Consider the following 12,500-nt stretch of genomic DNA (forward strand, 5'->3'; position numbering starts at 1 on the left):
TATTTTTATCATACTCTCTTTACTTTTAATTAACTTCAATATTAAGTACTTAACATACATTCACTTTCCTAAAGATACATGGAATACTAATGCTATTCGTCTTTGTTGAAGTTGCTATATTTAGTTATTTCTTTCTTTCCAGATGGAAGATGCAATGGAAATTTCATTTGAAGGGTCAGCAGGTAGCAGCAGCCATGAAATGGGAGACGAAGATTTCGCACCAAGAACGACTTCGGAGCCTCACTTTCCAATTCAGAGTGAGCTAGATGACTTAATCAGAGACCTAGATCTTACTAAGTCAGGAGCTGAGCTTCTTACATCAAGGACGAAAGAATGGAATCTACTAGGAGAAGACTGCAGGAGACACACGTTGTAATATATGTGTGCGTGCGCGCGTGTGCACCCTAGGAATCGAAGAGAGATGCAGCTACGTTGAATACGAAGTCTTAACATGACTCGGTTCGCTATCTATCACTGACCCCAGTGATAATGGTGCCACGGAGATAAAAAACAAAATATAACAAAGCAAGACAAGCCTGGCCTGTTGCAGGACCTGGGCATGAAAACATATACACAAAATGGTGTAAGAATGGTGGTAATTGAAAAAAGATCATGAATAAAAGTAAATAGGCTTAAAGGTATAAACATACGGAAAGTAGATATTGTCTCCATTCACCTAGACAAGAATATACATTCTATGAACTTGTTGCTCGATATAAAAAATTATAGCGGGAAAAGGGAACTGGACGTTTTGGTTGAGAAGATTACACTGGTCTACAAGGTTTTTGGTGTTCAGGAAATAAAAGTCATTCCTATAGGAAATTGGTCTCCTGAATCCAAAAATAACCTTCATTTTGACCAATCAGGTCTAGTTTTGAAGTTACCGAATTTTCGTATAATCACAATGTGCGTACGTCCACTCTGATTTTCTTTGCCATATCTAATTCTAATTTTCTATTTTTCCAGATTTTTTTTAGATGTGGTGAATTCAGCAATAGAAAATGAGCAAGATGTCGTCTTCCAGAAGATTTTGCGTAAATTCTCCAAATGTATTTTGTCACGTTTGTGGAGAATACACTTTGCCTGAAAATCGGAAAAACATCACGGACTTTGTTGAAAGAGCTAATATGGCATATTTTGGGGTCAAGCTGGGAGACCAAGATAAATACTGGGCACCGCATAGTATTTGCAATCAATGTACAGAGCATATGCGACAGTGGACTAAAGGGACAACGAAAAGTATGAGATTCGCTGTACCAATGGTGTGGCGGGAGCCCAAAAATCACCGAGACGACTGCTACGTTTGTGCCTTAAATTTGAAGGGTATTAACAGGAAAAACCGACAAACGCTTGTCTATCCTAATCTTGCCTCAGCTATGAGACCGGTTTCACACAGTGAAGAGCTTCCTATTCCTGTCTTCAGTGTCTTGCCTCAGATAACTTTGCCCTTAACTGAAGAAATCTCATTACCTGAAGATGACACTGGAGACGAAGACTTTTCAGGTACGACTTTACCTCAGCTTTTCTCCCAGGAGGAGCTGAATGATCTAGTTCGTGACTTGGACCTCCCAAAAAACTCAGCAGAACTGTTGGCTTCCCGACTGAAAGAAAAGAATCTTCTAGATAATGGTGTCCGTATAACCTTTTATTGGAGTCGGCATGAAGAGTTCTTCCTTTCTTTATAAAGAGGGAGAGTTGGTTTACTGCAGAGATATTAGTGGGCTTCTTAAAAAACTTGGTATTGAGGAATATAAACCAGATGAATGGCGTCTTTTCATAGACAGCTCTAAGCGTAGTTTAAAAAGTGTATTGTTGCACAACGGGAATTTGTATGGCTCTGTCCCACTTGCCCACTCAACAACTCTTACGGAAAAATATGAAGAAATTAAGTTAGTTTTAAAGAAGATACGGTACCATGATCATAAATGGGTCATCTGTGTTGACTTGAAGATGGTGAATTTTCTCATGGGACAGCAATCTGGTTATACCAAATACCCATGCTTTCTTTGCATGTGGGACAGCAGAGACCGAGTAAACCACTATGTTAAGAAAGACTGGCCGCCATGGTGTCATGTAGAGCTGTCAATATATTGGAAGAACCTTTAGTTGAGCGAGATAAGATCATTTTCCCCCCTTTGCACATCAAACTTGGACTGATCAAGCAGTTCGTCAAAGCTCTTGACAAAAATGGGGAGTGTTTCAAATATATCTGCTATGTATTTCCAGAACTGACGATTGAAAAACTGAAAGCAGGGATTTTTGATGGACCACAAATCCGTAAGCTCTTGAAGGACACAAACTTCATGAAAACGATGAGTGAACCTGAAGCATCAGCATGGCGTGCATTTGTTGAAGTAGTGCAAAATTTCCTTGGGAACCACAAAAGTGACAACTATAAGGATCTTGTTGCCAACTTAATATCAACTTTTGGTGAAATTGGTGCAAATATGAGCATCAAAATGCATTTTCTTTTCAGTCACCTTGATCGTTTTCCTGAAAATCTCGGAGATGTTAGCGATGAACAAGGCGAACGATTTCATCAGGACATCAAGGAGATGGAAACTCGGTACCAAGGACGTTGGGGCTCTGTGATGATGGCAGACTACTGCTGGTGTTTAAAACGAGATTCACCAGCGGCTCAACATTCACGGCGCACAAAGAAACGTAAATTTATTCCTTGAATTTTCTGCCATAAAGCTTTTATTTTATTTCTATATTTGTGCTCTTTTCTGTATAATGGCCTCGCTATTTCTTCCTATGTTTTGCTCATGTATGAATTAAATACTTTGTTAAGGAAACAGTCTTGTTTAATTCCAAAAGCCACCAAATATCAATTGTCGTATACTGTTCGAGAAGATTTTATGAACATCCAACGTAACTAAAATGGAACTAAGAAGAGTAAACAAAAACTAGGCCTGATAGGGAAAAACTGAATTGATTTTTGAATTTAGTAGGCAAAACCACATAAGAATTCGCTAAAATATCTCAAACACCAGGCAATTTTTTTTTTTTTTTGTTCCCCAGTGTTATTGATGGTCCTTTATTGTAAGAATAGTGTGATTCTGGTAAAGAACGGTCTCTATGTCGAGGCCGCGGGGAACTGTTCTGATATGATGTTTTTGCATAACGGCCTCCGTAAGATTGTGCAAACTGAGTGCTTTAAATTTGTTCTTTGATTGATGTCCAAAGATAGGATAGGTTTCATAGAGTTTGGGGGAGAGCGTCGAGGTGGGGGTGTGGTTAGAGAAGTAAACAATGTAAACATCAATGGCATTTACAGGCCGTTTTGTCCTGAGTTTCGCTGATTTTGACATGCGTGAGGAGTTAGCGCATCTGTTTCGCTTGGAATTTGTGTGGTGTGTGTTGGTGCCATTTGAGTTAACAGCTGGTGCATCCTTATGTGATGAAGCAGAGTTATTTTGAGTGGTGGGAGTTAAATAATGTTTTGCCTGCTCGGCCACATTGATGTGGTTGACTTTGTGGGAATTTGCTGATGGCAATATAGGGAAGAAATAATTAGCACAAATGATGCCATGCTGAGCAGGGTAAATGATGATATTATGTTGTTTTATCAAAGTTAAGCCTATGAGGATATCAGCAGGAAATTAGACGTCAGCTACGTAGTTGGTAACTGGAATGGCTTTAAGGCTAATGTCTAGGGAGAATTTACTAATGATTGGGAAAGGTACACCATCTACATTGCAAAGGTTGACGTCGGGGGTTCCAAAATGGTGACACGTTTTGTTTCAGTGCGGAATCTGTGGAAACTGTGTAGTGTCATGATGTTAGCTGGGGAACCCGTGTCGAGAAATATTTCCACTTTGGTGTTCCTAGACTTGGTATTGAAAGTTAAGTAATCTGAGGACATTTCTGGGATATCCAGGGTGTGTACCGGTAAGATTGCAATTAGAATATCTTGGTATAGAGTAACTATCTTGGGTGTGCACTGAGTCTTTGTATCCTGTAGTCACAAGGGAGATATGTTACGTGAATATTTTGCAGGAGATGTGTTACGTGAATGTCTAGCAGGAGATGGGTTACGTGAATGTCTAGCAGAAGATGTGTTACATGAATGAATAGCAGGAGATGTGATACGTGAATGTCTAGCAGGAGAGCTATTTGGGGATCCTTGTCTGTGTTATCTCCGTGCCAGCAAGACATGGCAGCGATCAGTTGAGTGAAAACATGGACCATGATGCTAGCAGTACCGGTTTGGTTGTGACGGGTATCTGTGATAACACGCATTAATGAGGTGTCCTGGTTTGTGGGAATATGAACAAAACCGCCGTGTTCTTGAAGGAGAGCGTTGAGAGATATGTCGCGTGCGTGATGTATGTCGTGCTCTCGTGTTATGTGAGGGGGACCGTGTGACATGTGCTATTGTGTGTGTTGGTGCTATGGATACTGACAGATTTTGTATCTGAGTGATAACTTGTGCTGTGTCAAAGAATTTCTTTGAGAATTCGCCTAATATGATACCTGGCGTGAATGTAATGGCGCTGGCTTTCTGGAGTGTATCTGGGTGCAATTGTGAGAGAAAGTGAAAGTATACAATAAGGAAGACTACGTCATTCAATGAAATTGTATTGTTTGAGACCCAGTCTGAGTTTTTGAGACTTTCTCTAAGCTCGCTCTTAAATGCTGAAGCTGTTTTGACTGTCTTTTCTTAAGTGGTGTGTGGGCCATGATGATAAGTTTCTGCAAGAGAGTATAGGGGGAAAGTGTTCCAAGTTGCTCAAAAGTAGCAAATGACTTTTTAAATCGTTCTACAAATTTACCAAATGAATGTGTTTCCTCAAACAAGCCAGACTGATTGACGTCACCAGCTAAAGTGTCAGGCTTATCTATCTTGGATGTTGATATGAATATCTATGTTTTATCGTCTGTGACATTCCTACGTAGTATTTCTGCGTGAACCTTAGTGAGGAAGGTGTGTAAAGGAATGTTCCTGCCGGTAAAGTGGTAAAATTGTTTCGTTCTTAATGACTGTGATGAGGTATTGAGTTGTCATGGTGTTGTGAGTAGGAGTTGAATTGTCTGAAGAATTGGGTCGCGTCGGCGTGGGTGAAACAGCGAAGAGCGTCGGTGCTTTTGGCTTGTAACTAGAATGCTGGAAGATGCTTTGATAGTTGCTTTGAATTGGGCAAAACAGCAAAGAGCGTCGGTGATTTTGGTTTGTAAGTGGAATGCTGGAAGGTGCTTCGAAGGAATTAGTGTTGCACTGCTGCTTCGATGCCCACGGCTGTAGAAGTTAAAGTGTAGATTTGAATCCCTCTGCCGGCCACCAGAATGTAGGTGTAGGTTTCGTAGTCCCCCTGCTGCCCCCCAGAATGTACGTTGTGGGAGATGTAGCTACGTTGTTTACGAGATTTCAACATATATATATATATATATATATATATATATATATATGTATATACATACACATACACACACCCACACACACACACACACACACACACACACACACACACACACACACACACACACACACACACACACACATACACATATATATATATATATATATATACATATGTATATATATACATATATATATATATATATATTAGAATGGTTTGGACACATGGAAAGAATGAGTGAAGAAAGACTAGTAAAAGAGGTATGGAAGGCAGATGTGGAGGGAGTGAACATGAGGGGACGTCTTAGGATGAGGTGGATGGATGGGGTGCAGGGGGCTTTGGGGAAGAGGGGAATGTCTGTTGAGGAAGGACGGCAGAGGACAGAAGACAGGTGTGAATGGAGAATGGTTGTATATGGATGATGTTGTGATGCATGATGTGGAATGGGTGGGGGGATGGGGGATGAGGTAGTATGTGTGAGCAAAATTTGACGCAGCCTAAAGGGATTTCTCCCCGTCTTCTCCTTTTATGCATGGGGGGACGCAGAGGGGGGGTCGCCGATTTAATGAAGCGGCCTTGCTGTGGATGTGCTGTGTCTTGCGGCACTGCTTCTGACCCAGGGCAGTGAACAAGGTGCAGAGATGACCCGTCATCCAGGAGGTGCTGAGATGAGAGAGAGGGTGGAGAGGGTGTGGAGTGTATTTAGGGATGGAATGGGTGGGAATGATTTTATGCCTTTTCTTTTTTGGCTACCTCCCTTGTAAGGGGGAAAAAGCCTTGGTATATGTATGTGTATATATATATATATATATATATATATATATGTGTGTGTGTGTGTGTGTGTGTGTGTGTGTGTGTGTGTGTGTGTGTGTGTGTGTGTGTGTGTGTGAGTGTGTGTGTGTGTGTGTGTGTGTGTGTGTGTGTGTGTGTGTGTGTGTGTGTGTGTGTGTGTGTGTGTGTGTGTGTGTGTGTGTGTGTGTGTGTGTGTGTGTGTGTGTGTTAGAGAGTGGTGTAAGGAAATTGCAGGATGGAGCAGATGCACTTTATTCTCTAACGTTTTGACAGCGTCTTCTTGCAGGCAGACAAGGTTGAATTCTATTGAGGGTTATTTTTTCTCATATTTTTTGTTCGACGTACATTCAACTTATATTGATTCTTAAGTTTACTTAACAAATGTATTATTGTGGTCAACGTTTAGGAATTATCTTGAGCTGTGTCTTATAGTGTGTCTTGCTCATATACGGAATGTGTTGATCATAGGGAGTGTATGATAGATGAGGTCGTCACTGATTGGTTGATGCTGGCCAATGAGCTTGCGGGAGCTCTACTATTATTGTCTGCGATACAAACATATCTAAACAAGTGGTACAACAACGTAAACACTGCCAAATAGGTTGGCCAAAGAATACAGGGATTATTTGGGCATATGGAAAGAATGAGCTAAGAAAGACTAGCAAAAATAATGTGGAAGGCAGAGGCTGATGAATTGAACTTGATGGGAAGGCCGGGAATAAAATGGATGGATGGAGTGAAACGGGCCTTGAGTAAAAGTGGAGTATCTTTTGATTTGGGAAGGGAGAAGGCAAGACATAAGTATGAGTGGAGAGTTGTAGAGTGGTTTTGAATGGATGATAAGCTAACGGTACCAAATAAAATTCTCCTTGTCTTCTCCAACTACTTTCGATTGGACAAGGAGAGAGGGACGTCTTATATTGAAGAGGTGGGAGTAAATCATCTTCGACGGTAGGGCCCTACTGTGGAGGCTTCGTGCCTTGCTGCACTCCTTCTGGCTCAGGTAATGGGCGGAAGGCACGGATAGCTCTTCATCCACAAGGAGATGCAACAGAAAGGAAAACTCATGGGCATTGGATGGGTTTGGGATGGGTGAAGGGTAGGTACATGACTTGGCTGGCTACCTCTCCTTATAGGGGGAAAGCAGCCTTTTGAATATACATAATGAATGATGATGGACACTTGCACAAAGTAGTTCTGCGAGGACACATCCATTTGGAGGTGCAACCCAGAGGAGCTGACACTGGTTCGTCGGACTGGGCTCAAGATCTCTTTGTCAACTTAATCTATATTTCCTTTACCTTTGAACCAAAGGAGACCTGGCAACCAGAGACTGCTCTCTTCTTCTATTACTGTCAGCCAGCAACAGAGAGATATCCCTACACTAATACAAAACAGACATTAGTCAAAGGTTTCTTCCCAGAGAGATCTATGGGAGGGCCTGAGGACGACTGTCATCCAGCACGGGGGAGCGAGTTTCCGGTTATCGAAACGTGAGGCCTCCGGAATGAATATATTAAAATGTTTAAGTTCGTCCTATATTCTATCAAATTTTTTCAAAAAGCCCAAAACGATTTTTTTTTTTTTTTTTTTTTTTTTGCCTGTTGAAAATCACCATCCCAGCTGATGATGTCACAGGTGATTTAACAAGGTTTGCCCAATCTGAAATATCTTTGAGTGTGATTTAGAGAAGAGAACAAGTCACTCTTCAGGCTAAGTGTCTAAAATTTTGCCGAGTCGATATATATATATATGTATATATATATATATATATATATATATATTTATATATATATATGTTGGTACATTATGACAAGTTGATGAAGGTGGAAAAAGAAGTCACGGGTCTAGTTCCGAGTTACTGAGTTTATTCCTGACCGGTTTCGCTCTATGCTTCTTCAGAGGAATACTATAAGTTATCATATGACACTTTTTAGGATTCACACATTTCTACACCACTCACTTCACTTACAATGTTACACCCTCGATCAACATTCCACACACACCGGAGCTGTTTTGTAATAACATCACAACAATTTATTGTATTTTTATCACTATTGTTCATTGTATTAAAAACCATTGTACAACCAAACGTAACCCACCTCCAAGGAGGGAACGCGGTCTTACTCAGACTATGTATACCGCCAGCTTCACTCCAGAGTCACATTCCTCTGAAGAAGCATAGAGCGAAACCGGTCAGGAATAAACTCAGTAACTCGGAACTAGACCCGTGACTTCTTTTTCCACCTTCATCATATATTGTATATATATATATATATATATATATGTATATATATATATATATATATATATATATTTATATATTGATGAATCTTGTTGCCAACGACAGGATCATTTTATTTAAGTGAAAACCTAAATTTGTAGTATTTGAGGAGTTAAAGGTATATATGTCAGCCAATTTACCACTATAACTCACTTTGAATGTTTTGCATTGGTTAGTACCAGGCAATTTTATTCAGCTGGTGGCAGTACCCAGCGTTGTAGAGCTTTCTCTTTTCTGGTTGAAACCACCAGAAGTTAGTTTACTACGCTGCGAGAGGGTTAACCAATATTAGTCATTTCGCCTCCGAACGGGAGAAGTTTATCTTATCTGAATAAAATTACCTGGCGTTAGCCAGACTCGTGGAAGCCCAGTTTAGAGAGGAGTGTTATTCTTGATCTTTACAAGTCCATCTGATGTCCGTGATGGGGGAAATGTTAATTTTGATAGGAGAAATGTTAATGAGGCATTGAACGTCAATGAAGGACCAAATAATAATATAGAGCAAGGTATAAATGAAAAACAAAATGGTAATGTAAGATATGATATTGAAATTCAAAATGTGTCAAAAAGAAATAATCACGAGTTTCTTAAAACCATGTACTTTAATGCTCGTAGTATTAGAAACAAATTTCAAGAAATACAGGCGTATGTCAAATGCGAAAATCTCGATATGATAGGAATAACTGAGACATGGTTAAACGGTACAGAGTTCGAAGCTGAATTTAATATTGCGGGATTTAAACACTTTCATCAGGATAGAAACCACAAGAAAGGTGGGGGTGTTCTATTGTACGTTAAAAACAATGTTCATGCTTGTGTTTTAGAGAAAGTGAAACAGGATGCATATGATAGTTTGTGGGTTGAGTTAACCCAAACAAATGGCCAAAGACATTATCATTAGCAGACGACAAACTGTTATTTCAAGAACTATCTAGTTTCTGCAACCGGGATTTATTGATAATGGGTGATTTCAATTTTACTGACATTGATTGGATGACCCTTGAACATGGCCATATAGGTAGTCGCTTGTTTGATTTTCTTGGTGACAATTACTTAATTCAGCATGTAAAAGAGCCCACAAGATATGGAAACTTACTCGATCTTTTGATCACTAGCCGCGAAAGCATGGTAACTGATGTAGAAGTCGGTGAATCTGTTGCAAATAGCGATCACAACCTAGTTAGATTCAAACTCCTAAACAATTTTAGAATAGATACTTGTGTTTCTAAAATACCCGATTTCAGTAAAGCTCAGTTCATAGAACTACGTCAGGAGCTTCAGCTTACAGATTGGGAGGCAAAATTAAACGAAAGACCTGTAGATCAGATGTGGGAAATATTTCAAAATACGCTCACTAAGATGATTCAAACTTACATTCCTTTTAAGGACAGACGTCCCCCAAATCAGTCTCGCCCAAAGTGGCTCGACAAAGAAACTGAAAAAAGTATTGCTAAAAAGAGACAGGCTTATAAGAAATATAAGTGCTCGGGTGCATCTAATGACTATGAAAGTTATGTATCAATACAGAGAAATTTAAAAAAGACAACAAGAAAAAGAAAACGACAATACGAAATGAACTTCGCTGAGAAATCCAAAGAGAATCCAAAAGAATTCTATAGTTACATTAGAGATAAAAAGGTTGTTAGGAATCACATTGGTCCACTATTATCTGCTGACGGTCAACTTGAATATTCAAATGAAGGAATGTGTAATATGTTAAACAATTACTTTAGCTCGGTATTCGTAAACGAAACACCTCAAGGTGAATTCCAAACTGAAACCTGTGAAAAGTCTAGGGTAAACTTACTCGGTACGGTAAATATAACAAAAGAAAAAATTAAAAGGTGTATAGACAAACTCAAAGTTAATAAAACACCAGGGCCTGACGGTTGGCATCCAAGAATCTTAAAGGAAATGAAAAATGAGATTGTTGTTCCATTAGAAATTATTTTCAAGAAATCCATCATATCCGGAGATGTCCCAAGAGAATGGAAGCTAGCTAACGTTACTCCCATATTCAAAAAAGGTGACAAAAAGAAACCAAATAACTATAGGCCTATAAGCTTGACTTCAATCGTAGGAAAAATAATGGAAACTATCATCAGAGATGCTATCGAACATCATTTAGAAAGTAACCGTTTGATAAATGATAGCCAGCATGGTTTCAGACGGAAACGTTCTTGCGTGACTAACTTACTCGAATTCTACAACACAGTTATCTCGAATTATGACAAAAGAAACAATATAGATTTGATATATCTAGACTTTGCAAAAGCTTTTGATACCGTCCCACACGAAAGACTACTTACTAAATTAGCTTTGCATGGAATAAGTGGTAGCCTATTAGGTTGGACTAGTAATTGGTTGAATGGTCGAAAACAGAGAGTTGTTTTAAATGGAAAAACTTCTGGATGGAAAAATGTTGCAAGTGGAGTTCCTCAGGGTTCCGTTCTTGGGCCACTTCTATTCATAGTATATATAAATGATATAGACCATGGACTAAAATCTACTGTTTCCAAATTTGCTGATGATACAAAACTGTGCGGAGTGGCAAATGATCACTCAAACCAATTAGATATTCAAGAAGATTTAGATAGATTACAGCAATGGTCTGAAAAGTGGCTAATGAAATTTAACACAAGTAAATGCAAGGTAATGCACATAGGTAAAAATAACAGTAAGTACGATTACAAGTTATTTGGAAATTCGTTAACAAAAGTGGATAGTGAAAAAGATCTCGGCGTAATTATCAGTAACGACCTCAAATCATCCAAGCAGTGTATTTCAGCCTCTGAGAAAGCAAATAAGATTCTAGGACTGATTGCGCGATCTTTTGATTTCAAAAGTCCATCACTCATTAACAAGCTATATAAATCGTTAGTTCATCCACATTTGGAATATGCTGTTTCCGTATGGTCACCGAATCTCATTAAAGACATTGACAGATTGGAAAGAGTACAACGGCGAGCCACAAAACTGATTCCAAATATCAAAAATAAATCATACGAAAATCGACTAAAACATATGAATCTGTTTTCCCTAAAAAAGCGTAGACTCAGAGGTGACTTGATACAGGTCTTTAAAATTCTAAAGGGAATTGACAACATCAAAAGTGACCAAATTTTTACATTGAATGAGAATCAGACAAGAAACAATGGTCTTAAACTCTCCGGAAATAGATTCAATTTGGAAGTAGGTAGAAACAACTTTGCCAACCGTGTAGTTAATGAATGGAATAAACTTCCTGCACAGGTAGTGCAATGTAGTTCAGTTCAAAGCTTTAAGAATCATTTAGATAAATACCTAAGTAAGATGCTGTAATGATTATAATTTAGCTTATATTATTTGTTTTTGTTTTGTTATCATTTGTCTGTCTGATTTTTATTTATTATTAGTTATATGTCAATTAATTATTATTTACTATTTACCTGCTTGTTTATTATTTAACTATACCTATGCATTTATTTGTTATTTACATTATCATAGTTTTTATTTATTATTTTATTATTAATATGATTTTTTTTTTCGCATCCGACCTAGATATGGATCAAAAGGTCTCCTGTCGGCATGCTCCGCCTTTGTAATCCTTTGCCTTTGTAATCTGCCCTCTTTAGTCCATTTTCTATATTTTCTTAATTTTTTTCATTCTTTTTCTTAATTTCTTCTTTCCTCTGGACTTCCTTGTCCCTTTCTCTTTGAACAACGGCCCCTGGCTTGGGCTGAATAGAATATTTTTATATTAGCCAGAATAAAGTCTTAGAACCTCTTTGTAGAGAGAGAGAGAGAGAGAGAGAGAGAGAGAGAGAGAGAGAGAGAGAGAGAGAGAGAGAGAGAGAGAGAGAGAGAGAGAGAGAGAGAGAGAGAGAGAGAGAGAGAGAGAGAGAGAGAGAGAGAGAGAGAGAGAGAGAGAGAGAGAGAGAGAGAGAGAGAGAGAGAGAGAGAGAGAGAGAGAGAGAGAGAGAGAGAGAGAGAGAGAGAGAGAGAGAGAGAGAGACTTAATCCTTTGAAGCAGGAGGTCTATCTTTCAGATGAATAAAATCGTTATTTGGCTGCCAGTGTAA

Source organism: Oratosquilla oratoria, chromosome 27 (genome assembly GCF_046742065.1).
Source record: "Oratosquilla oratoria isolate Oo_2021 chromosome 27, ASM4674206v1, whole genome shotgun sequence".
NCBI classification, from domain to species: Eukaryota; Metazoa; Arthropoda; class Malacostraca; order Stomatopoda; family Squillidae; genus Oratosquilla; species Oratosquilla oratoria.